Source organism: Sus scrofa, chromosome 4 (assembly GCF_000003025.6).
Source record: "Sus scrofa isolate TJ Tabasco breed Duroc chromosome 4, Sscrofa11.1, whole genome shotgun sequence".
Lineage (NCBI taxonomy): Eukaryota > Metazoa > Chordata > Mammalia > Artiodactyla > Suidae > Sus > Sus scrofa.
The window spans coordinates 123060370-123085824 of record NC_010446.5 but is presented as its reverse complement, the minus strand read 5'-3'; the positions used below and the strand labels follow the sequence as shown (position 1 = coordinate 123085824).

At 42.5% G+C, this 25455-nt stretch overlaps 1 protein-coding gene and 1 long non-coding RNA gene across 3 annotated transcripts in view; one reads left to right on the top strand and one right to left on the bottom strand.

Annotated features, from left to right (window-relative positions):
* The window catches only part of ARHGAP29 (Rho GTPase activating protein 29), a 76139-nt gene extending 72451 nt beyond the window's left edge, over positions 1-3688 (bottom strand). The window contains exon 1 of the mRNA XM_013997364.2: positions 3606-3688. The gene's annotated coding sequence lies outside the window, so the exon portion shown is untranslated. The remainder of the gene's footprint in view (positions 1-3605) is intronic.
* On the top strand, positions 83-25455 carry LOC102161380. Of its 2 annotated transcripts, XR_303244.3 has the most exons (4): positions 83-305; positions 10922-10991; positions 20873-20956; positions 23941-25455. It is a non-coding gene; the product is annotated as an uncharacterized LOC102161380 (long non-coding RNA). The 2 variants fall into 2 exon arrangements; XR_002343604.1 differs by lacking the exon at positions 20873-20956.

Sequence of the window (25455 nt, the reverse complement as noted above, 5' to 3'; positions counted from 1 at the left end):
CCGCCCCCGGCCTCGCCCTCCCGCCGGGCCGCGGCCCGCCCCCCGCGGCCCAGCCCATTGGCCCGCGCGCGCAGGGGGCGGGGCTCGGCGGCGGCCGCAGGTGGGGGCGGCTGCGGGCTCCCGCGCTCGGGCGGAGGGCTGTCAGCTGAGCCCCAGCCCGCAGGCTGGCCGGCGCGCGGCCGGAGGTGTTTCCGCCCCGCGCGGCGTTTGGCAGCACGGGCGGAGCGAACCTCGGCGCTAAGTCACCTGAGGACTAGAGTGGCACCTGGGAGTTTCTTGGAGGAACGATCTACATTTCTCACGAGGTACTTCTTTGACCACTTTGCTCCCCCCGCCCCAACTCCTTCCACAAAAACAAGAGCCGTAGAGGCAACGCGTAACCCCCGCCTGGCTCCTTTTCCGAAGTACAAACTTTACCTCGAAACCAGCCAACTACCCTGCCCTCGGTGCACTTAGAGCTCTGTTCACCTGCACTCGCCGTAAACTCGCTCAGAATGAGAAAAGCGTCTGAGAAAGGTGGAATAATTGAAGACAGCAGCAGGGGCCGCCGGCACGGAGACTTCCGTGGGCCACTGCTCACCGGCCGAGCCAGGTCAGGGTCTCAGGGCTAGAACGTTCGGGAAGAACCGATGGAGGAAAGGCGGGCGCGTGGGGGGAGGGGCGGGCGGAGGCGGAGAGAGAGCCGGTCCCGCGTGGGAGAGGCCAGCAGCCGAGGACCGGCGAGTGTGAGGACGCCGGGAACTGGGCTGCAGACCCGGGAGGGCGGCGAACCCAAGGCAGGCAGGAACAGGTGCAGGCGGAAGGAGGAACTGAGAAAGGCGCGACCCCCTGCCACTGAGAGAGGCAGCAAAAGCAAGCGCGATGGAGCCAGTAAGTGAGGTAGTGAGAGAGGGAGGACATACCCCTTAGCAAAGAGAAGAGGAACATCGCTCGTGTCTTCGACTCTTAGAGTAAAAACAATGTGAAGGAAATAAAGCAAACGGGGCCCTTCAGGTGCTACTTGGAAAAGATAAATAAGAAAGTGCTCAGTTTCTTGGTTACTTTAGCTCCATACTGGATTTTTCAGATTCAACTTATACCAACGGACCCCTTCAAACCCCAAACACAACACTACCAAGGACACACCACAGATACTCAGGAAATCTCAAAACCAAACTCTTCTAACCAGACTTAAAAAGAACAAGGCACCATGGACTCTCACCTTGAAAACTGATGCCCTGAACTGAAACAGACCAAGGAGAGGTCAGGGGTCCTGGGCCAAAAGGGGGCTGGAGCATCACAACCCTGATTAAATCTTAAGTTTGGTTTTGGGGGAAAAGATAAGGAAGTCACTCAATCTTAAAACCCTCTTGTATCTATTTTAAAATATATTAAGTAGGAGTTCCTTTATGGCTCAGCAGATAAAGGGTTAGGTGTTGTCACTGCTCTGGCTCTCGTGGCCGAGCTGGTGCAGGTTCAACCCTGGCCTGAGAACTTCCACATGCCACAGGCAAGGCCAAAATACATTAAATATTCATTATATTCTATTATCTTATTCCATTATCACCATTTCCTTAATAAAGAAGATTGTGCTCCTTATTAGAGCTGACTGACAATGTCTTACATGGAGAGAAAGGGTGCGTGGAGCAGAAGTGGTGTGACAGAGAGAAGGGAGCAGAGAGGAAAAAGCTGTGGAAGAGAAATGTGAGAGGGTGAGCAACAACTGTGGAGAGGAAAGAAAGAGGGAGAGGAGGCCTAGGAAGATGCAGCAATGTGGTGGAAGCCGAGAAAAGAAATTAAGATGGAGCCAGAACGGGGAAGATAAGAGAAAGGATACTCACTGACGGAGAAAGTGGAGAGGGACGCCTCTCTCACCCAAACAATTCTGGCAGGTGATCCCAATTAGGCCCTCAGGTTGTGACCTGGAGAAGATAACTATGGGAACCCCAGGCTCCCTGATTACCTGGGCTCTACTATCATTTTGCAGGCTAATTTTTTAAAACTCACCCATTAAACTTTGAACATAATTTGCCAAAATCAAAAGCACTAGAAATGCTGGGGACATCTAGCAACCAAACGTTCCATTCTTCGAATCCTCCTGGAGGAGAATGGTACAACATGGACGCTCACCATGGAAACCACTGATGACTAAACTCAAGGACACCCATGGGGGAGACAGGAGAGGATTCTGAAGGTCATGGAAGGTAGAGGCAGGGCACCCCTCCAGGAGCCCAAGGGAGGAAAGTCTGCCCCCTTGGATCTGCTCCAGGTTAATTTCAAGATCCTTCCCACCAGACCTACCTCTAAACCATCTCAAAATAACCAACTACTGTGCACAGAAGCAACAAAGAGTGGTTCTTCAGGAGTTCCTGTCATGGCGCAGTGGTTAACGAATCTGACTAGGAACCATGAGGTTGCGGGTTTGGTCCCTGGCCTTGCTCAGTGGGTTAAAGGATCTGGCGTTGCTGTGAGCTGCGGTGTGGGTCGCAGACGCGGCTTGGATCCCATGTTGCTGTGGCTCTGGCGTAGCCCGGTAGCTACAGCTCCAATTCGACCCCTAGCCTGGGAACCTCCATATGCCGCTGGAGCAGCCCTAGAAAAGGCAAAAAGACAAAAAGACAAAAAAAAAAAAAAAAAAAAAAAAAAAAAGTGGTTCTTCAATGAAGATGAGACCATTACAAGTACAGTTAACTAAAGGAAATTTTGAGAAGTCTCTCAATCCCACTCCTCTTAAATCTTTCTAAAACATATATTATTTGTCATATTTTCCATTCTTTTTCCTTAGTAAGGAGGAACATGATATGTGGAAACATTAGCAAAAATGGTCGTTCACTTTTAAATTAAAAGAGTTATTTTATTAATTTCCCCCAACTTGGATTTTGTTTAAAGAACTTTTATATCACACAAGTAAGTTTCAAGTATGAAAAGTACACTATTGCAACTTTTTGGAAGTCCAAAATTCTTGAATTAAAATGGAATTGTAAAGGATTTTTTAAAAAGAAAAATTAAAACCGTCTCTATATCTATTGTAGAAGTCCAACATCTTAAAATATTCAAGAAATTGCATGAAAAATATCTGTAGAATCAATATAATTGAAACTACTTGTGTTTTTACCATTTCACATTATTATTCTCTAGTATTTTTCCCTCCTAAAACAGAAATTCACATCCTCTGAAATGTTGCTCTTCTGTCATTCTGTGAAGCCTCAACTTGCATACTGTTAAAATCTTTTTCATGTGTTCTCTTCAGTGTTAACATAAGTCATTATTGCTATTTTTGCTAGGAAAGTATCTTCGTATTCCTGAAGTTGATTCTGTAGTTTCGGTAGCTTATGTTTCATAACGGAACCTGGTTCTAAATGTCTGAATGCATTTTTGGTTGTCACAACTGGGGAGAGAGTTGCCCCGACATCTAGTAAGTAGAGGCCAGGGATGCTGCTCAACATCCCGCTCGCATAAGAGAGCACCACCAACCCTCCAGCCTCCACCCCTAACCAAGAATCACCCAGCCCCAAAGGGTCAGCAGTGTCAGGCTGAGAAACTCTGGTCTAGATCCAATTACCACTGTATAAGCAACAGAAGACAAAGGAACATGTTAAATTACATCACAGAACGCACTCACTCACCAAACTCTAGACTGTGGGTCATTTTGAAGAGCAAACAACAGTTTCTTCAATAAATTTCAGGGAAAATGATGGAAAGAAAATCTCTGGATTAAAAAAAAAAAAAAAAGCCTTAAATATAGTCAAGTGCAGGAATAAATAAGACCAGGAGTTCCCGTCGTGGCGCAGTGGTTAACGAATCCGACTAGGAACCATGAGGTTGCAGGTTCGGTCCTTGCCCTTGCTCAGTGGGTTGAGGATCCGGCGTTGCCGTGAGCTGTGGTGTAGGTTGCAGACGTGGCTCGGATCCCGCGTTGCTGTGGCTCTGGCGTAAGCCGGTGGCTGCAGCTCCGATTCGACCCCTAGCCTGGGAATCTCCACGTGCCGCGGGAGCGGCCCAAAGAAATACCAAAAAAAAAAAAAAAAAAAAAAAAGACCAGACTTGCCCTTCCACTGTATTGTTTTCAACCATTGGAGTACAAACAGCACAGGACCATGATCCTGAAGAGATGGGATCACAAATCAATGAGGTATTCCTATAGTCACCCCTGCTGTCTGCCTGGCACCACTCTAGACCATCTAGGCATCTAGGCATCAAGGCATCTAGGCATCAACAGGGGAAGCCAAAGAGAGCATGGTACTCTTGCTGAGGAAAATGGAATCAAACTTCAGGGGGGCTGGGGCAGCTGGCAGGAAGACAGCTGGACTCTGTAGGAGAAAGTACCAGAGAGGAAGAAGGTAGGCAGAGGACCGTCTCCAGAAATCTGCACAGGCAATTCCTTAACTTTCTTGCTGAATACAAAGCTGTATATGTATAAGCTGCACCCCTACAAGGATGGGCAAAGAACTTCCAGGAAGCTTTAGCTGAAAAATTCCCAGAGCTCCCACAGGGCGGGGAGGTATCTGAGTTTGCATCAGCCAGAGTAGAGAGACCTGCTGAACACTCAAGGAGAGATCCCAGAAGGGCATGTGTTAGTAGTGCATCAAACCCAGCCCTAATAAAATATATTCTAGATTCACCCCATTGAAGCTTCAAAACAAGCTTCATTTGATACATTTCTTTGTTAAAAAAATGATATTTAAAACAGAAGCAGTAACAACATGTGTGGCATTTACAACATATATGGAAGTAAAATGTATCAAAACAGCGAAAAGTAAGGGAGGAGGGAAACTAAAGTAAGGTTCTGTGAAATAGAATAATGTTATTTGAAGGTATTCTATGATAAGTTTAAAACATATGGTAAAATCTTCAGAGGTACAGTTAATAAGCCAATTGTGGACATAAATGGAATTTCAAAAATTTAATCAATCCAAAAGAAGGCAGGACAAGGAGAAAAAGAAAAGAACAGATGAGAAAAAATAAAGACAAACAGCAAGAGGAGATTTAAAACTAATCATATCAATAACTATATTAAATATAAATACTCTAAATACCCCTATAAAAAGGGGAGGGGGGTCTTAAACTGGATATAAAAGACAACTACATACTGCCTGTAAGAAGCAGACCTGAAATAGAGACACAGACCAAAAGTGAAACAACACAAAGAGATATACCACACAAATACTAATCACAAGAAAGCAAAAGTAGCTCTATTATATCAAATAAGGAGTTTTACCAAGAATAAAGAGTGGTATTTCAAAACTATAAAAGAGTCAATTCAGGTTCCCTGTGGTGCAGCAGGTTTAGGATATGGCATTTTGCACTGCAATAGTTTGGGTTGCTGTTATGGTGGGAGTTCAATCCCTTGCCTGGGAAATTTCATCATAAAGACATGATCTTAAAAGTGTATACACCTAAAAATAGAGCTGCAGAATATATGAGGTAAACCTGAAAGAAATGTAAGGAAAAATATACAAATCCCCAAAATAGTTAAGATTTCAATATTTTTTTTCTCGTTAATCAATAGAATAAATAACAAAAGATCTTGGCATCACCGCTGTGGCACAGTGGGTAAAGAATCTGACTGCAGCGGCTTGAGTTGTTGCAGGGGTTCAGGTCCAATCCCCAGCCCAGTGCAGTGGGTTAAAGATACAGCATTGCCACAGCTGTGGCATAGGTTGCAACTGTGGCTAGGATTCAATTCAAACTGTGGCCCAGGAACTTCCATATGCCACAGGTGTGCCATAAAAACAAAACAAAACAACAAGAAAACCCCCCAAAAATCTGTAAGGATGTAGAAAATTTGAACAATACTATTGACTAACTTGACCTCATAGACATTACAGAAAATTCTACTCAATGACAGACTATACATTCTTTTTAAATATTCATAAAATATTTACTAAGATAGACCATATACAGGACCATAAAACAAGTCCCAACAAATCTGAGAGAAGTGAAATCATACAGTGTCTGTTCTCTGATCCAAACAAAGTTAAATTTGGCATAAATATCAGTAAGATAATTGGGAAATCCCCAAATATTTGGAAATTATAAAATATACTTTTAAATAATCCATGGGTCAAATTTTCACAAGGCAAATTGGAAAATATTTTGAACTAAATAAAAATGAAAACAGAATATTTCAAAATGTGTAACTTATACAGTAAAAGCAGTAGTAAGAGAAATATACAGTTTTAGATGATTTACTGAAAAAGGAGGGTCTAAAATCAATAATTTAAACTGTCACTTTAAGAAGGTAGAAAGCAGAGCAAACCAAACACAAAGTAAGTAAAAGGCAGGAAATGATGATGAGAATAGAAATCAGTGATACAGAAACAGACTCACAAACTATGAAAACAAACTTATGGTTACCAAAGGGGACAGGTGGGGGGAGAGATGGACTGGGAGTTTGGCTTTGGCATATGCACACTGTGGTATATGAAATGACTGGCCAACAGAGACCTGCAGTATAGTATCTGTTGAATTTTGGGACAATTCTAACCAATATTTTGTGATAATCTATATGGGAAAAGAATCTGAAAAAAGAATGGATGTGTGTATATGCATAACTGAATCACTGTTGTACAGCAGAAATTATCACAATATTGTAAGTCAACTATACTTGAATAAAACTTTAAAAGTGAAAAAAAGAATCAGTGATATAGAAAACAGATAACGGAAAAATGAAAAGTTGGTTCTTTGAAAAGATCAATTAACTAGATAAATATCTCACTGAACTGATCAAAAAGTAAAGAGAAAAAACACAAATTACTAATATTATGTATGAAAGAAGGAACATCAGTACAGACCCTACAGACATTAAAAGGGACGCAAGGGAAGATTATAAACAACTATGCCTAAAAAATTCAACAACTCAGATGAAATGGAAAACTTTCTTGAGAGACACAAATAGCCAAATCTAAGGCAAGAAGTAGAAAATATGAATAGCCTTATATGTATTAAAGAAATTGGATTTATAGTTTAAAATGTTTCACAAAGAAAACTGCAGACCCCAATGGCCTCACTAATGAAATCTACTGAACCAAATAAAATAGTCCTACAAAAACTCTCAGAAAATAGAGGTGGCAGGAACACTTCCCAACTCATTTTATGAGGTCAATATTATCCTGATACCAAAACCAGACAAAGATATTACAAGACAACTACAGACTATATTTCTCAACACAGTATTAGGAAGTTGAACCCAACAATTTATAGAAAGAATAATATGTTAGGATGGGGAAGGTTTTGTCCCAAGAATCAAGCTTAGTTTAATATTCAATAGAGAAAAACCATGTGATCATCTTAATAAATGAAGAAAAAGCATCTGACAAAATTCTGCAAACTTTCATGATTATAGCAGTCAGCAAAGCAGGACTAGAAAAGAATTTCTTCAGCCTGATAAAAGGCATCAACAAAAAAATCTACAGCTAACATCATAGTCAATAATGATAGATAATTTTTCCCCTTAAAAGCAAGATCCATATTGTTACTGAAGACTTAGCGAGTACAGTAGAACAAAAGAAAGAAATAAAACACATTCAGATTGAAAAGGAAGAAGTGAAACACTTTATTCCATGATGACATGTTTGTATACCTCAAAAATCCTAAGGTATCTATAAATAAGCTACTACAACTAATAAATGAATATAGCAAGGCCACAGAATACAAGGTCAATATACTATAATCAATGTTATTTCTGTATACTAGCAACAAACAATTGGACAGTAGCATTTTAGAAACTAATGCCATTTATAATAACATCAAAAAGGATATTTTTAGGAATAAATTTAACAAAATATGTGCAAGATCCTGAATGTACAACTATAAAACACTAGTGCAAAAAAAATTAAAAGAACTGAATAAACTGATAAGTATACCATGTTCATGGATTGGAAGACAATACTGTTAAGATTTTAATTTACTGCAAACTGATCTACATTTTTAAGCAATCCCAAACAAAATCCCTCCAAGCTTTTCTATAGAAATTGACAGGGTGAATCTAAATGTATAAAAATATGTAAAAGGTCTGAACAGCTAGAAAGTTTGGAAAAAGAACAAAGTTGGAAGATTCACACTGCCTAATTTAAGATTTACCATAGAGCTACAGTTGTCAAGATAGTGTGACAGTGGTATAAAAAGAGAAGCAGATCAACAGAACAGAATAGAGTCGAGAAATAGACCTACATATATAATCAGTTGATTTTTCAGGAGGTGATAAAGTAATTCAATAGGGGGAAAGGCAGTCTTTTCAATAAATGGTGCTGAAATAACTTGATATCCGTATGAGAAAAAAAAAAAAAAAGAGATCCTTGATCCTTAATTCACAGCATACCCTAAAACTAACTCAACATATATCATAAATCTAAATATATTATCTAAAACGATCAGTCTTTTCAACTCTGAAGTGGGAGGAGGCAGCTGCTTGTTTTCATAAACGAAAATCTGGGGGGAACACAGCCATGCCCAATTGTTTACGTATTGTCAGTAACTGCTTCTGTCCTACAACAACAGAACTGCAGGGTGGAATGCTACAGCCTGTAAGCCTAAAATATTTACGATATGGTACTTTAAGAATATGTTTGAGGATTCCTATTCTGAAAGAAAACACAGGGAAAGATCTAGGAAACAATTTTTCAGACATAAAAAGCAAGAACCATTAAAAAAAAAATGGTAAACTGGACTTCACCAAAATTTAAAACTTCTGCTCTTTGAAAGAAAACTGTTAAGCCAACAAATTGGGAGAAAATATTTGACAAAGGACTTGTATTCAAATTTCTTCAAGAACTCTTACAACTCAATAATGAAACAAACACAATAAATTAATAAGTAAAAGATCTGAACAGACGGTTCAAAAAAGAAGATACACAACTGGGCAATAAGCACATGAGATAGTGCTCAGAATCACAGAAACACAAATTTAAGCCACAATGAGATAACACTAAATATCTACTAGAAATCTCAATTTTGGCTGGACTGAAATAGCAAGTTTGGGAGTAGGAAGAATGTAGAGCAACTAAAAGTCACAAGTTGCTGCTACACAAGGTACACAACCACTTTGAAAAACAGCCTGGTGATTTGTTATACAGCTGAACATATATTTACTGCACAACCAAGCAATTCTACTCTCTTATATACCTACCCCAAATGAAAAATACCTTCATCCAAAACTTGCACACAAATGTACACAGCAACTTTTTTCATGACAGTCAAAAACTGGAGACAACCCAAATGTCCACCAACAGATAAAAGGATAAACAAATTGTGATATAGCCGTACAATGGAATACTACTTAACAATAAATATCCATGAAATAGCAAAAACCGTGGGTCAATCTCAAAAACATTATGCAAAATGCAAATCAGGCACAAAAGAATATATGCTGTATGGTTCCTTTTACGTGAAATTCTAGAAAAGATGAACCTAATCTTTAGTAACAGGTTGTAGTGTGGGAGGTGGGGGGGCGGGGGGGGGGTGTCCAAATGAGCATGAGAGAACTTTTTGGAGTAGTGAGAACATTCTGCATCTTGATTATGGTGATTACATGAGTGTATACAATTGTCAAAACCCACTCATAGTGTATAAAAATCTGTTATCATTTTAGTGCTCAATAATTATTAAATTAAAAGCAAAACCGTAGGAGGTTCTGTTTGAATAAACTCTCAAATTCAACTTTATTCCTCCTTTAATACTTCTTGAAATATTTTCCATCTTCTTCAGAAAGGAAGGCTATGATATTTGAAAACTTTCTCAGTGACAAATACTGAAGCATTTTCTAAGAAAAGGAAAAAATCTTATCCTAGGGAGGCAGTATCAAGTGGCTTTTTTGCTTAGAATAGTGATAAAGACAAAGGGCAAACCCTCCACAAAAATCCTCATCATATCAAAATGTGTTTCTAACCTTTCTTTGCCTTACACATGAATGTGTCTTTCTGTTTGTGGGCCATCAGAATGGAGGTACGGTGGACAATTAAAAACAAAATAGCCTTCAAAGCAGAATCATGGAAGCTGATCAGTGACATCCTTCTATGCATTAGAGATAACCAGCAATTCTGCCTAGGACCCTTCTGCCTTCTGTGCAGAATCATTCTCATCATTTAATCATTTAATCATTCTCTTAATTAACTTCAATTTCACACAAAACATTACTTCATCCAAGAAGCCTTTTTTACATTCCCTCCATTTAAAATAAATGATTCCTTTACCCTCCCTAGGACATTCAACATGTCTTAGGTAACTCAAGATATTACGCCTCAGGCACTACTTATTCAGAATGGTCAACTTCTACCCAGTAGACTGAAAGGTTCCACAAAACCTCGTCCAACATAGAGTGGGATCACACTAAATTTTCTGAGCAAATGCTGAATGAACCACCAATGGTACAGGAAAGAAAATCTCTCCAGGGTACCTTCTGGACATGAGCTTTGTTTAACATAATACTAACCACTGGAACCAACAGCAGTGGTCATAGAAATCCACATTCCTAGGTCAAGGGCTTTTACAGCTGGGAAGTGAAGGCCTGATAATTTAGGTGGATGTTCTATTTTAGGGAGGTGGGCAGAGCAGGAATAACCAGCTACTATAGATTTGCTGAACAGTGCTTTCTTCATTGCAGCCAGAGTTTTATTTCCTGCCAAATATGAGGACTGAAACATTTTCTACCCAGGCCTATCTTACCTCCCTTCAAATTCACTCTTAAAGCTTTTCTCAGAATTAAGAGGAAAAAAAAGCTAGTTGTACCGTAAAGCTACTGAAGCTTAAGCGTGCGGGTTCCCTCACTCAGTTCCTACAATCAGGAAGCGTTTCGAAGTATGCATTCCTGGCAAACTGCCTAAAGAAATCTCTGAGCAAAGGGATTTAAATCTCCAAAACTCACAATTTGTTGTGATTTCTTTACTCGGTCTAAAATATTCACTTCCATATTTAATTATGAATTCTTTTTTTTTTTTTTGAACAGGAAACTGTCCCTCAAACTGGAGGAGGAGGGGGCGAAGCTAATTCCCAAAAAAAGAAGAGGAAAGAAAAAGGTAAATGTGGAACAAAAAGTTCTTTGGTAGCCTCCACCTCGGTCTTGGAACTTTCACCTCCTAAGGATAGAGGATGTCAAAGATCCAAAAAGACAAAACAAAAACAGAACCAACCAAACCAACCGGGGGGGTTGGGGGGGCGGGATGGTAAACAAACCTGACCCTCGTCTCTAAAGAGGGGAGGTGACGAAAAAGCAGTGAGACAGACCCCAGACATGTCAGCGGGCCTCAAAGACAAGGAAAGCCCCTGGCTACTTGTTCTGGCCAAAGGAAGGCCGGACCTCTCCAGCCGAGGTTGGATCGTGGGGACCTGGGACAGCCTGGGAAACAAACAGGGATATGCTACCTGCGTAGTAGCTGCAACCCCCCGCCTGCCAATTTCTATTCTGCAAAGCACAGGGCTTGCCCTGGGACCTGGCGGGAGTGTGTGTGTGTACTCTCCAAAAATTAATTAATTAATAGCCGGGCCTAGGCGAGGCGAACTGTGATAAGCTCGATAGGGAAAGCGAGATGCCTGTTATTTCACCTCGGCCCTTGGATTTGTCAGACTGAAACTTCGGAAAAAGGCACCAAACTTCCAAAGAGATCCCAAGTAAGGAAGGTGAACAGAAATACCCGGTGAAAGAAACCCCGCCGAGGGGGCGGGGGGAGGAAAGAAGCCCCTGAAGTCCCCTTGCAGGCGGGTGAGGGCGTGTGGTTAGAAAAGACACAGAGGGGCTGCGGGACGCTCGGGGGATCTGGAAAGGGAGGAAGGTCCGCCCCGCGAGCCTCTCCCGGGCGTAGGGGCGCCCAAAGGGGTCCGCGGGTCCCTGCAACGCCCGCTCCTGCACTCCCGGCTCCTCGGTTCTTGCGGCGTCCCGCGGGCGCCTTGCCGCGTTGGAGCAGGCGTCCCGGCAACATCAACCCGGACCGCCGCCGCCGGTCACCCGTGCAGCCCGCAGTCGCCTCCGCTCCGGGCCGCCGTCTGGCCGCCCGGACACTCGACGGCAACTCGCCGGTGGCCGCTGCGGGTGACCCCAGCCCCCGGCCCCGGCCGCCACGGCCGGACCGAGCGCCGCCGCCCCACACTCACCGCGGCGCTCCATCCCGCGTCCCGGGCGCCGACGCCCGCCCGACACTCACGGCCGCCGCCACCGCCGCCGCCGGCTGGAGCTCGTCGCCCCCATCCCCCACGGCCCGCGGACGCCCGGCCGAGCCGCAGCCGCCGCCGCCGCCCCTGCCGCCACCGCCACGACCGCGCCGGCCCCCGCCGCCCCGCCCCCGGCCTCGCGCCTCCCGCCGGGCCGCGGCCCGCCCCCCGCGGCCCAGCCCATTGGCCCGCGCGCGCAGGGGGCGGGGCTCGGCGGCGGCCGCAGGTGGGGGCGGCTGCGGGCTCCCGCGCTCGGGCGGAGGGCTGTCAGCTGAGCCCCAGCCCGCAGGCTGGCCGGCGCGCGGCCGGAGGTGTTTCCGCCCCGCGCGGCGTTTGGCAGCACGGGCGGAGCGAACCTCGGCGCTAAGTCACCTTTTGCACCCTCCAGTAGGAGGCAGGTCCTTGTTGTTTAAGTGGACGTTTCTCAGGTGGACACTGAATTCCTTCCAATCAGGAATTTGGTCTTCAACTTGTTTAGTCCTACCCCTTCCCGCACCTTAATTCTCCCTTTAGGGATAAAAATACATTTTCTGTGTAACTGTGAAAACTGCCACTCTTTTTTCTGTCTTCGAATGTCATTTTCAGAAAATTTAAAGTACTCAAAACAACTGTTATGGACAGATACTGGTTCGTGGGGGGATGCTCAATAAATACTAGTCGAATGCATGCTCCCCCTGACGCCGCTACTTGGTTCTTACCACTAAATGCTCCTTTACTAATAGGACTCATCAGCACTGTAGGAAAAGTGAACAACCAAAATTTAAACATTGATCTAGATTTGGATCACACATCATGATGAAAAATTGGTGTTTCATTGAGTAGTATATAGTAGTAACAATTAATGCTACCAAGATTACTCTTCCTGTCACCTTTGCTGAGACATACCAGGCACTCTGTGAATATTAGCTGAATAAGTAAGTAAAATTATGGAAAGGGAATCTGGAAAAGTTCTTCAGTTTCCTCCTCCTCTTAAATCTCTTAAAAAAATATATTAAATACCTGCCATATTCTCCACTACCCTTCATTAGTTGGAAATATATTTGAAAACATTCTCACAAAAAATGACTCATTTTTGTAATGAAATAAATACAAGTATTAATTGAGAAAGAATAAACATCAAAAATCTGTTATCTGGGACAGGTGGCTCAAGTATTTGGTAAAGAAAAGAAGGAATCCAAATCCTGTAGTAGGGTCCCAGCACTTGCCCTTCTAAGTCAACTTGATTTTTATCTATAAATATTTCTTTTTTTTCCTCCCCCTGTACAGCATGGGGATCAAGTTACACATACATGTATACATACTTTTCCCTCCCACTGTTCTGTTGGGATGTAAGTATCTAGACATGGTTCTCAATGCTACACAGCAGGATCTCATTGTAAATCCATTCCAAGAGCAACATCCGTTAACCCCAAGCTCCCGATCCCTCCCACTCCCGGGCAGCCACAAGTCTATTCTCCAAGTCCATGATTTTCTTTTCTGTGGAAATGTTCATTTGTGCTGTATATTAGATTCCAGTTATAAGTGATATCATATGGTATTTGTCTTTGTCTTTCTGACTTACTTCATTCAGTATGAGAGTCTCTAGTTCTATCCATGTCGCTGCAAATGGCATTATGTCATTCTTTTTTATGGCTGAGTAGTATTCCATTGTGTATACATACCACATCTTCCTAATCCAATCATCTGTCGAGGGACATTTGGGTATAAATGTTTCCTAAAGTGGCTCATGGTCACAGATTTGGAGGATGAAGAACTAGAGATAAACAAAAATAAGAAGCATAATTGGATGCTGGATTGATAATGAAACATACATGACAGATGGTATAGTATTGCTATTTTATAATTACAGCATTTATTAATAATACATAACTACTCTGCCTGTTGAAATGAGCATCATTCTTTTCATGATAGAATACAGCCTCTGCGCTAAAGCCTTCCTGTTCTTCTCTCTGAAAATCAGTCATCCTGTTTAACATTATAAGGTACATAGAACCCTATTCTTGTGGCACTTATGATTCTCGTGCTGTCTTTTATTTTATACAAATACCGGTGTTTATTTATATGAATTAGATTGTGGAGGTCTACAATGTTATGTTACCTAAGTCCATGTCCAGTACAGACAGGGCCCCTACTAAATATTTTCTGGAAGAATGTTGATGGAATAAACATCCAGGATGTACTTTTTATTCCTGGAGGCCCAGGAATAATAACTAGTGAAACTGAGTACAATGGGCATGAAAACCACATGCCTAGAGCAAAGATGGTCCCAGATACCCTGTGCCCAGAGATGAAGAGGCTGATAATGAAGGTGGATGTTCCGTGTGAGTGCTGGAGGTGGGCGCCCAGCCCTGAAGGGGAGTGCAGTGGACAGGTGCTCTCCTGGTCAGTCACGCTTCAAAGACGGCCTGTTCAGGAGAACACAACCTTATCCACCAGACCTACCCTATTTTTATTCCTTCCGCAAATATTTATTGAGTATCTCCATTGTGCCAGGCATCGTTCTAAGCACAGGGGTTATATCAATGAACTTTCAGTCTGCTCTCTGACTCTCTCCAACCATGGCTAAATGCCTGGGAGAGGGAGAGGGATCATGGAAGTGGGCAGGGTGGCCCAAAGGCAGCCAGGTTCCCAGCCACTGAGGCTGCCTTTGACCCTCCCTGCTGGAGCGCTTAAAAAGAACCATGGCGAGCCCGACGGGCCACAATGAGTACAAAGGCTCCAGATTCCGAGGTGGACAAAACTCACCAAGCAGGTTATTAATCTTGATTCCATGATGGTTGTAATTGAGAAACAAGGAATCAATTCAGACCACATGCTGGAAATGAATGTGAAAGACATTGCAAACATCCAAGAATTCTGTGTTTTCAAGAGGAGAGGGACCTGAGTAAGACTGGCTGGAAAAAAAATAAAGAAAAACTCAAGTGAGTCCATAGATATGATATCATGCTCATTTTCTGTCTAGATTAAGGGATTAAATTTTAAGCCCCAATTTGTTTGTGTTATTTTAAGCTCTCTGTAAGACACTTGATGACACAAACCTCTGTATTTGAATCACTATGTACCATGACCCTACCTAATGTTCTAATATGTGTAAGGAAACTCCCTAGACAATTAACAGCTGGTGCAGGATTATTGGCCTAAACAACCAAATTATGGATACAGTTGTGAAGAAAGAGATGATGATGATAGTGATAATAAGTAGGCTCCCTGGTTTACTCTGTGCTAGACACTTTCTTAATATTCTTTACACTTAATTAGACATTTAGTCCTCACAACAATCCTATGAGGTGCCATTAGCATCCCCATTTTACAAATCAAAAACTGAGGCACAGAACAAAAGAAGTTGAGTACAGGAGTTCCCATCATGGTGCAGTGGAAACGAATCCGACTAGTACCCATGAGGACTAGTGTTCAATCCCTGCCTTCGCTCAGTGAGTCAGGGGTCCGGTGTTGTTGTGGGCTGTGGTGTAGGTCGAAGATGCGGCTTGGATCCCTTGTTGCTGGGGCTGTGGTGTAGGTCACAGATGCGGTTCTGATCTGGCATTGGTGTGGCTGTGGTGTAAGCTGGCAGCCGTAGCTCTGATTTGACTGCTAGCCTGGGAACTATCATATGCCTCGGGTGTGGTCTTAGAAAAAAAAAGAAGAAGAAAAAAAGAAAGATGGGAGTTCCCATTGTGGTGCAGCGAAAACGAATCCGAACTAGGAACCATGAGATTGTGGGTTTGATCCCTGGCCTCGCTCGGTGGGTTAAGGATCCAGCATTACCATGAGCTGTGGTATAGGTCACAGATGCAGCTCTGTTCTGGCATTGCTGTGGCTGTGGTGTAGCCCAGTAGCTGTAGCTCCGATTCAACCCCTAGCCCGGGAACCTCCGTATGCCATGGCTGTGGCCCTAAAAAGACAAAAAACAAAAAAGAAAAAAAAGATGAATGTAAATTTGATCATACTTTTCTTAGAAAAAGATAGTGAACAATCACTCCTCTTATTCTTCATTTGTCTCTCTAGTCTTTTTTGCTGTTCCCGGATACCCCAGGGTCCCTCCTGCCTCTGCTGTTCCCTCTGCCTGGAACGGGCTCGCCTGCCCCGTATGTGTGACGGGTCCTCTGCTCCCTTCCAGACTCCCCTCCAATGTTCTGTATCCTTGACCTGTTCCCTGCCCGCTCCGTGAGAAAGAGCGTTCCCCTCTTTGATGCTCCCTGTCTCCCTTACCTGGCTTTAAATTCCGCAAAGTGCCATAGCACTCATCCCCGTACTGACTTGGTACAGTTATTGGCTTTGTGTATGATTTTCATTTCCTCTAACTAGTCTGGAAATGGAAAGCACCACGATGAAAGAGACTCCACCCGATTTGTTCACCAGTGTAACCCCAGTCCCTGAAAAAACACTTGGAATGAATCAATAAACAAAATAGCTTGAAGAAAGGAACAGTGCAGCCCCAATACTAGATTCATCTTTCAAAAAGATTAGTTTAACATTTTGAAAGTTTTAATCAGTTAAGAGGGCCATGCTGCTTTGTTTGGCAAGGATTTTATATTAGCTGCTTGTAACCAACATACTAACACGTGCCAAGTGTGATTACATCACCCCGTCTTTACCTGAAAGAACCATAAATAACTCTAGAATCTTATTTCCTTCCTTCTCTAAAGTGGAGGGGTAAACATTTTCTGCTCTTGTTTTTCTCTCCCCTCTTCCACCAAATGCTGACTAGATAAGAAAACAAACACATCCACCCCTCACCTCCGTATTTTATTCAGTGGATCAGGCTGTGCTTCGGAGTACTTCATGTCACCTGATCCTCACAAGACCTTCAGGAGATGGGAAGATGAGATCTACTTTTCTCAAAAGAATATCATAATTTTCAGAGTCAGAGGGATGATAAAGCTCCTCACCTCCATTCTCCTTTATTTTATTAAAAAAAAACAAAAACCCAAAAAGTAAAAAAACCCAGCTCAGCTTTCCCAAAGATCACATGGTTGGTCATTGGCCTAATTAGACTAGAACCAAGACCAGGGCTCTTTCTACATTAACTGGTAAATTAAGGTTTTAAAATGTCCATACGGCTATGAAATTAGTTGGAAGCACCTACCTGAATCATTCTTAGTTTAGTGTGTAAGTATTTAAACTATATTAACATGTTTAAATATAAAACCTGTTCTACAAACTTACTATTATTTTGGAGATCTGACTTATTAAGTTAGTAAAAAAATGATGGCCCCACCAAAATGGGTGGCTTAGCATGGAACCAGTGGGGAGCTTGGTTTGCTCTTGAAGTCAAAAGCTGTCCTGAGGCATTCTGGAACCTGTGCAGGGAGAAGGCTGGCTGGCTTTAGGATGGAGTCAAGCCCAATGGAAACACTGCTAATCTTTTCTTTATCTGCTCACTGAACAAATATTGCTGAACCCTGAGAAACAATGCAACCACTAGGGACTTTAATGAGTGTTTATCTTTCTAACTTCATATTTATATAGGGGTAGCTGCCTGTGGCACACTTGCCAGAGAATTGAGAAGGGACTGCCTGTAAAAGTTGAAAAATATTTGGTTACACAAACCTGTTTCAGCAATGTCTCCCTTTAAGTTCTTTCAAGAGGACATTATATTCTTCTTACAATTAGAAGAACTGTTGTTACCCAATCATTTATAGACCTGGATTTAAATGATGTTATTTTGAAACTATCTCCATAGTCAAAAATGTAGGACTTAAATTAGAAGGAATAAAATACCGGAAAAAATAGTACTGTATGACTTAATAATCCTATAATATTTGTTTCAAAATGTCTGTAAACTTTTATGTCAAAGACCTTGAAAAGAGTGAATGATTATCATTGATGCATTGATATCCTTTGCCCCTGATGGATTTGACATACTTATGCTGCTTGATGACAGACTTAGTTTAGGATGTTCATTGGTATAGTTAAATTTTCCTGGGAGCTACATAGTATTAGACTATAATAGGTCACAAGCGTAGCATATATCCTACTAGCCAAAAAACTGATGAAATACCTGTTATGTAACATCCCCGAAACCATCAGCTTAGTATATGCAGGGTGGAGAACAGGTGGAATGGCAAACAGGTATCAAGACAGTCAGTTGCCTTGCTTAGGAATTAGCCTGGTATCAAGACAGACAGTTGCCTTGCTTAGGAATTAGCCTGAACTGGGCTGCAAGGTGAAACACACTTTAGATTTGTCCTGTGAATAGATAAAGAAAATCCTCTTAGAATGAACAATATCAAGCTGACTGCTAGTGTCTTCCTTCTGAGTAATAACTAAGAACCAAGAAAAACAGCTCCATTCTGGAAAAGTTATTAAAAGACAAAATAGGCGTTCCTGTCGTGGCTCAGTGGTTAACGAATCCGACTAGGAACCATGAGGTTGAGGGTTCGATCCCTGGCCTTGCTCAGTGAGTTAAGGATCCGGCGTTGCCATGAGCTGTGGTGTAGGTTGCAGACGTGGCTCGGATCCCGTGTTGCTGTGGCTCTGGCGTAGGCCGCTGGCTACAGCTCCGATTCGACCCCTAGCCTGGGAACCTCCATATGCCATGGGAGCGGCCCAAGAAATGGCAAAAAGACAAAATAAGCTTACAAGAAAGCAGAATCTAAGGAAATGAATGGACTAGTAGACAAGAAGTCTTGATATAAACCTTGGAGTTCCTTAGGGACTAAAACATTGGAAAAATAGCACATGGGTCAAGGGACAGGGGATTTTAGGAGAACTGGTATTTCCACAGAGACATGTTTCACAGAGGACATCAACAAGTCAGGGTAAGGGAGCTGCCAATGCCAGTGGCGATGTTGTATTTATGAAGCAGTGATTGAAGTGCAAGGAAAATGGAAGGGGCTTTTCGTAGTTCTGCAGGTAAATAGGTGGCTTTGGTGGTGGGGTGGGGCAGGACTGTGGGGAGGAGGAAAAGGTAAAGGAAATAGAGATTACGGGGAAATTTCCTTGAGAACAAAGCAGATCACTGACTTATCAAAGTGTTGGGGGCTGAATTTTGTGCCCTCAAAATTTATATGTTGAAGTCCCAACCTCCAGTACCTCAGAATGTGACTGTATTTGGAGAGAGGGTCTTTCGAGGGGTATTTAAGTCCAAATGAGGCCGTTCGTGTAGGCTCTAATCCAGTATGACCGGAATCCTTATAAGAAGAGAAGATTAGGACATAGACACTCTCAGACCATGTGAAGACAGGGAGACCAGGTCTAGACCATGCAAAGTCACAGAAAAGACAGCCGTCTACATGATGCCTAAGAAGAAACCAACCGGAGTGTCCGTCATGGCGCCGTGGAAACGAATCTGACTTGGAACCATGAGGTTTTGGGTTCGATCGCTGGCCTCGCTCAGTGGGTCCAGAATCCCGCGTTGCCATGAGTTGTGGTGTACGTCGCAGATGTGGCTTGGATCTGGTGTTGCTGTGGCTGTGATGTAGGCCGGCAGCTATAGCTCTGATTAGACCCCTAGCCTAGGAACCTCCGTATGCTACGGGTGCAGCCCTAAAAAGGACAAAAGACAAAAAACCAAAAAAGCAAAACAAAAAAAGAAGAAACCAACCATGATCTCAGACTTTTAGCTTTCAGAATTGTGAGAAAATACATTTCTATTAAGCCCCCCAGTCTGTAGAACTTTGTGATGGCAGCCATAACAACCTAGCCCGTAAGACAATACCATTTAGGTCCTAGGAATCAAATAATAATGGATTCACTATTATTAGAACCATTAATGGGTTCTAGTTGGACCTGAGACCATTGCCTTCCCCTACCCCATAGAAATATTAAGTCCCAGTGTGGCTGAAAGTTGCCATTATCCATTTAAGTGGGCCATTTCTTCTTTATAATACTCACGAGTTACAGTGAGTCAATGCCACTCCTACTCTGGGGTGTAGGCCAGGATGCAGCATCACATCCATTGTAATATTATCATTAAAATCAGAAGGCAGGATGTTTACAAGCCTGGTGTTCTGTGAGTATTTTCAGTGGGAGGAGGCCGACTGGTTTCTGCCCAGAGTGGAAGGATGCCCTGGCGTCTTCATTTGTATCCAGTAGAGAAAGGCTTGAGAGTGGCAATTTTAAGGATACTGCTTCTTAAAATAGTAAGTCAGTCTAGTTGCCAGTAGTATTGGTGGCTAGCTAATAATAGTAATTCCATCACTGTGCGTGGTTATTCATAAGAGCTTGATAAGCATTCATTTACTTTTCTATTATTTTTGGTTCTTTAGCATTTCATAGTATACAAAACAACATTATCTCAATTTATCTTCAAAAATGCCTGTGAAAAATGAATTATTGTCATCATTCTCATTCAGATTTCTGATAAGAAAGCTGTATCTTAATGAGAGTAAGCTATTTACCCAAAATTCAACAGAGATTGAACTCAAGCGAGGTCACCTGTCTCAAGTAGGACTCTTTCCAATACACCCACCAGCTCTAAATAGTCCTATCCCACACTCATTTTCAAATAATCCACTTTGATCAACAAGCAGCATTTTCTGTATTCATCAAGTATTCTAGGTAATAAAAGACTTCAATATTTATTCCAAAAAAATTTTTAATCAAAGTATAGTTGATCTACGATGTTGTGCCAGTTTCTTCTACACAGTAGGATCTCGTTGCTTTTCCATTCTAAATGTAATAGTTTGCATCTACTAACCTCAAACTCCTCATCCATCCCACTCCCTCCCCCTCCCCCTTGGCAACCACAAGTCTCTCCTCTATGTCCATGAGTCTGCTTCTGTAAAACACTTCAATATTTATTATACAGGTTATACCTCTCCCACAAATGCTGTATGAATAAACATTTTGCCAATGCAAATGGGCAGAAGAGGAAACTGGCCTCAAAATCTCAGTAAGTTACTTCTTCCACCACTGGCCTTGCTTCAGAATTCCTAAAGAATGAGTATTTTTTAAAAAAGAATTTTTAGAAGATACTTTTCCTTACATGAATAAAGAGTTCCAACTACGAACACCCAGGATAGTAGATTCGGATCCAGTACTCATCTTTAGTTATTCTATAATATACTTATTTTATAATACATATGTTTTATTGGGGGGTATTTATGTGTGTAGGGTAGGGAGGCAACAACATTATTTCTATGGAATTTGCCTTTGGATTCTTTATGCTAGACTTTCTGGCAAACTTTTAAAATACAGTCTATTCGTGCAATGGGAACTCCTTGAAAATTAAGAATCTTCAGAGAATTTGTTTAATATTCCTCTCAAATCAATCCTTGTATGATTCAGAATGCATTTCAAGAATCTTGTAATGTCTACAGATAATTATTGTGACACATGTGGCATAGCCCAATGATAAATGCTCTACAGATGCAGAGAAGGATGAATTAACAAGACACCGAATGGTGATCAAGTGTTACTGACATTACATAGGTGTCACTATGCTATTGGCAATTCTGTCAGAATCTGTGATAGCACCTGAATGAAGTCCAGTGTATGCACTGATCCATGACTCACTCACCCCACACTCGTTCCCTCTTGGAGAAGGAAGATGATAGAAGCCCAGATCAGAGGTGTACGATGCTGGTGATGGAGGACTAATTTCTAGGTGTAATATACAAAAGTGTTAAAAGAGAAGTTGAAATCTCAAAACCCTAGAGGTAGGGGCAAACTGAGAGAGTCAGACCCTGTGCGGGAGGCATTTATTCTTACTTGGCACAGATCAGTGAGGTCATGGGCAGGTGACCAACTACGTACCCTGATTTGCCTCAGGCAGATTCTGTTAATGCCTGCTGTTCAGGCATAATTATTAATAGAGTCTCTTCTCACTGTCAAAGTGTGCCCATTTGTATGATGCAATATATGGGCACCCTAGCCATTGGAAAATTTAGGTATTATAGTGCTGGTCTTTTGATTTTTCAGGCCAGAAATTTGGGGGTTAAAGGACATCTTTGGATTTTTTTTTTTTTTAATGTAGCCAGCAAATTCCAATTTTTAAAAATTTTGTCCAGGCCAAGAAAAACTCATAGGGAGCAGGATCTGGTCTAGGTGCTGCTGGTTTTCAACCTCTAGGTCAAAACTTCCAGCTGAAATGAGAGTGCTCTTTGATTTGTCTTTTTGGAGAACTTTTCTCTTTTGTAGCTGGTGACAGAGGGTCTGAGGGTGCCTCTCACATGAGAGGGCCTTCTTGCTCTAGGAAGTTCCAGCAGAAATGAGTGTGGGGCAGGAGATATGATATGAGCTTCTTAAACCAGTTCTTCTAGCCCTTAGTAATGTTTAGAGCTAGTGCTCACTTCCCATGTGCTGCATGCATTACCTAGCTGATCTCATTTACTCCCCACAACAGCTCTGTGAGGAAGATATTTCTATCTCCATGGTTCTGATGAGGAATCTAAGACTTAAGTGACTAATAAGTTTGAACAAGATCACCCAGCTAGTCAGTGGCAAAAACCAGGATCTGAAATCATGACATACTTAACTCCAAAGCCCATGCCTTTATCCTCTATCTACTGCTTCCCAAGGTGGAGAGATCAACTTTCTCTTCCCATTTTTCATTTGCCTACGTGCTTTTGGATCTCTTGTCACTATGGAAAATTATAGTCTTGACCCTGTGTCTGCAAGAAGACATTTTCTTGCCTTTATTTGGGACTCTAGGCCAGAGGTCCAGTGGTTCGGTCTAAATCTTTAGGAATGGGGACCCCATGGGAATTTAGAGCCAAAGTCCCACTTAGTCATAAGTAGTGTTCATTTACCAGGTGTCTTGTCTACTCAGAGCCTTTGCAAAGCTATAGTGATGCTAGGTAGCTGGTCAGAGATTAAAGGTTTCATAACCCCAGGCATCTCTATAACCCATATCCATTCTAGAGATACAAGTAACAAATAGACCTCATCTAACGGGGTCAAAGAAAAGCATAGGATTTTCTTTCCATTATTAACTTGACCAAAGATTGGGGGAATGTTTAACATGTTGTATTGGGTTGAATAATGTCCCTCTCCCTCCCCCCAGCAAATTCACTTCTGCCTGGAACTTGAGAATGTGACCTTATTTGGAAATAAGGTCTTTGCAGGTGTAAATAGTTTAGATGAGATCATACTAAATAGTTTGGATGAGGATCTAGTCTGCTGACTGGAATCCTTACAAGAAGAGGAAGAACAATGGAGACCTATGCAGAGGGAAGGTGGCCACATAAAGATAAGTAGAAATCAGAGCAAAGCAGCTATAAGCCAAGGACCAGCAAGGGCTTCAGACAAAAATCATGAGAAACTGGAGGAGGCTAAGAAGGCTTATCCTCTAGAGACTTCAGAGGGAGCGTAGTCCCACCAATGCCTTGATTTTAAACTTTTGCCTCCAGAACTGTGAGAGAGTAAATTTCTATTGTTTTCAGCCATCCAAGTATATAGTAATTTGTTATAGCAGCCACAGGAAGCTAATACGCTCACATAAAGAAAAAAAATTAAATACCGTAATGCCCTTTTAGGATGCAACAAAGGAATCTGTGTTGAATATTTAAATTCTGAGTTCACAAGTCAAAAGTTCAAGAGGTATTTCCTAACCCACTATTAGTTAAAGAACAAACACTCCAGGGAGGAAAAGTTCCCTCCCTATGTAATGCGAAAGCATCTGTGGAATTTCTACAGAGGCATCCAGTATGCTGATTCAATAGGGCTCCATTCTGAGCTAATCCTGACCCAGAGAAGGAATGAGAGGGAATCCCTCCACCAGTCCACCACCGCTAGTCATACTGTCCTAAGCTGGGAATCTGATATGGCTGGGGTGAGTCATTGGTACCGGAGAACACATGAGCTCTTTTCCCATTCTCCACCACATGTACCCTGTTTATCTGACAGGTGTCTGACTCCCTTTCTCTTCTTCGTCAGCTTCTAATTCTCCAAGGGCAAATCCCTGGCTTACTCTCACCTCGGGCTGGGGACAGCCGCAGATTGAGTGGACTCTCTGCATCGGGTGGAAATCTCTTATACTCTCAATTCCTGAAATACTCATTGCCTTTTCTGAGGAAAGCCAGTCACAGCTCCTGCATCCTCACCTCAGCTGATTCAGCCAAATTTGCATGCCTCATCCAAGGCCAGCCCATCCATAGGCCTGTCAGAGTCCTGTGAAGCAGTCTGGCCAGCGAGAGCTGCTCAGTGATGAAGGAGACACGCATCCACACCAAGGAGACCTTCTATGATGGAGAGTTTAAATAGGAGGCCTTTGGAGAGCCCCTGCTGTTGGTAGAATGGCCAGAAGTTGAAAAGACACACACAGAAAAACAGACATGAGGGGGCAGATGCTATCAGTGAGCAGAAGCCAAGAGATGAAAAGAAGAAAACAAGTTGGAACTTAAGTGGCAGAAACAATAAAAGCAAAGACTTTTACTTCATCATTGTAAAAACCGCAGAGCATTGGCGTCAGGCTGATGGGTGCCTGAGGACCCCAGGATAACCCAGGCTGCAATGTCGTCTAAAGCAGCTTCTAGTTTTTAAAGGACGGTCTTTGGAGCACAACTGTGCAGCTGTTGAGAGTGTTCCCTGACTTTCTTACATCCTACATCCTTATGACGCCGTCTTTTTACCCCCTCCCCCACCATTAATTGAGGCAAATGGGTCTCTAATCTTGAAATGGGAAAAAACCAGCCGCAAGACCCCCAACAGCCGCTGCCCAACTCCACCAGGTTAGAATTCTTGATGCCAGCCCGGTGATCCTGAGCATCCAGTCCCGTGTTAGACACGGATGCATGGACCACGCATTATTCTAGCTTAGCTGGTCCTTCTTACCCCCAGCTCTGCTGCTTCTCCTTTCCCAGTTCTCTTGGTGCAAAAGCTCTGACAGGCCTTATAAATCAAGGCACATGGGTTATGACAGCACTGATCCCAATTAATAATGAGGTAATAACCCCTCGCGTGTGTTTCAACAAGGTCGGGTCTCATTTGGCTTTGCAGGGTTATGCACCTGGGCCAGCTAGACCTCCATCTCAACAGACTGTAAAACTGCAGTAACGGAAGGTGGAGGTTTGTGGTGCTGTGTGTCTGGTTTATCTGCAATCCAAAATAAGAGTGCTCTAAAGATCTAACATCTTGGACACGTATAATCTTGGGGTACAATTATGAAGTGTCATGTAGGGGAGGCAGAACCCCTCAATGCAGTGAATTTCACCCCATCCCCTAATTCCCCTTGGGTGTTATACAATATGTTTGTGTTTTCTGTTCATAACAGTACAAGCTCATTTTAGAAAATTGGTGAGGATTTTTAAATAATCTATAATATCGCTGCTCAAGGTAGTGATTACGAATCCCTTAGTATCTCTTCTTTCAGCTTTTTTTTTCCTGTGTCAATGTATTTCAATATTTTCGCAAAATTGGAATTATTCTGAATATATGCCACTTTGTACTTCT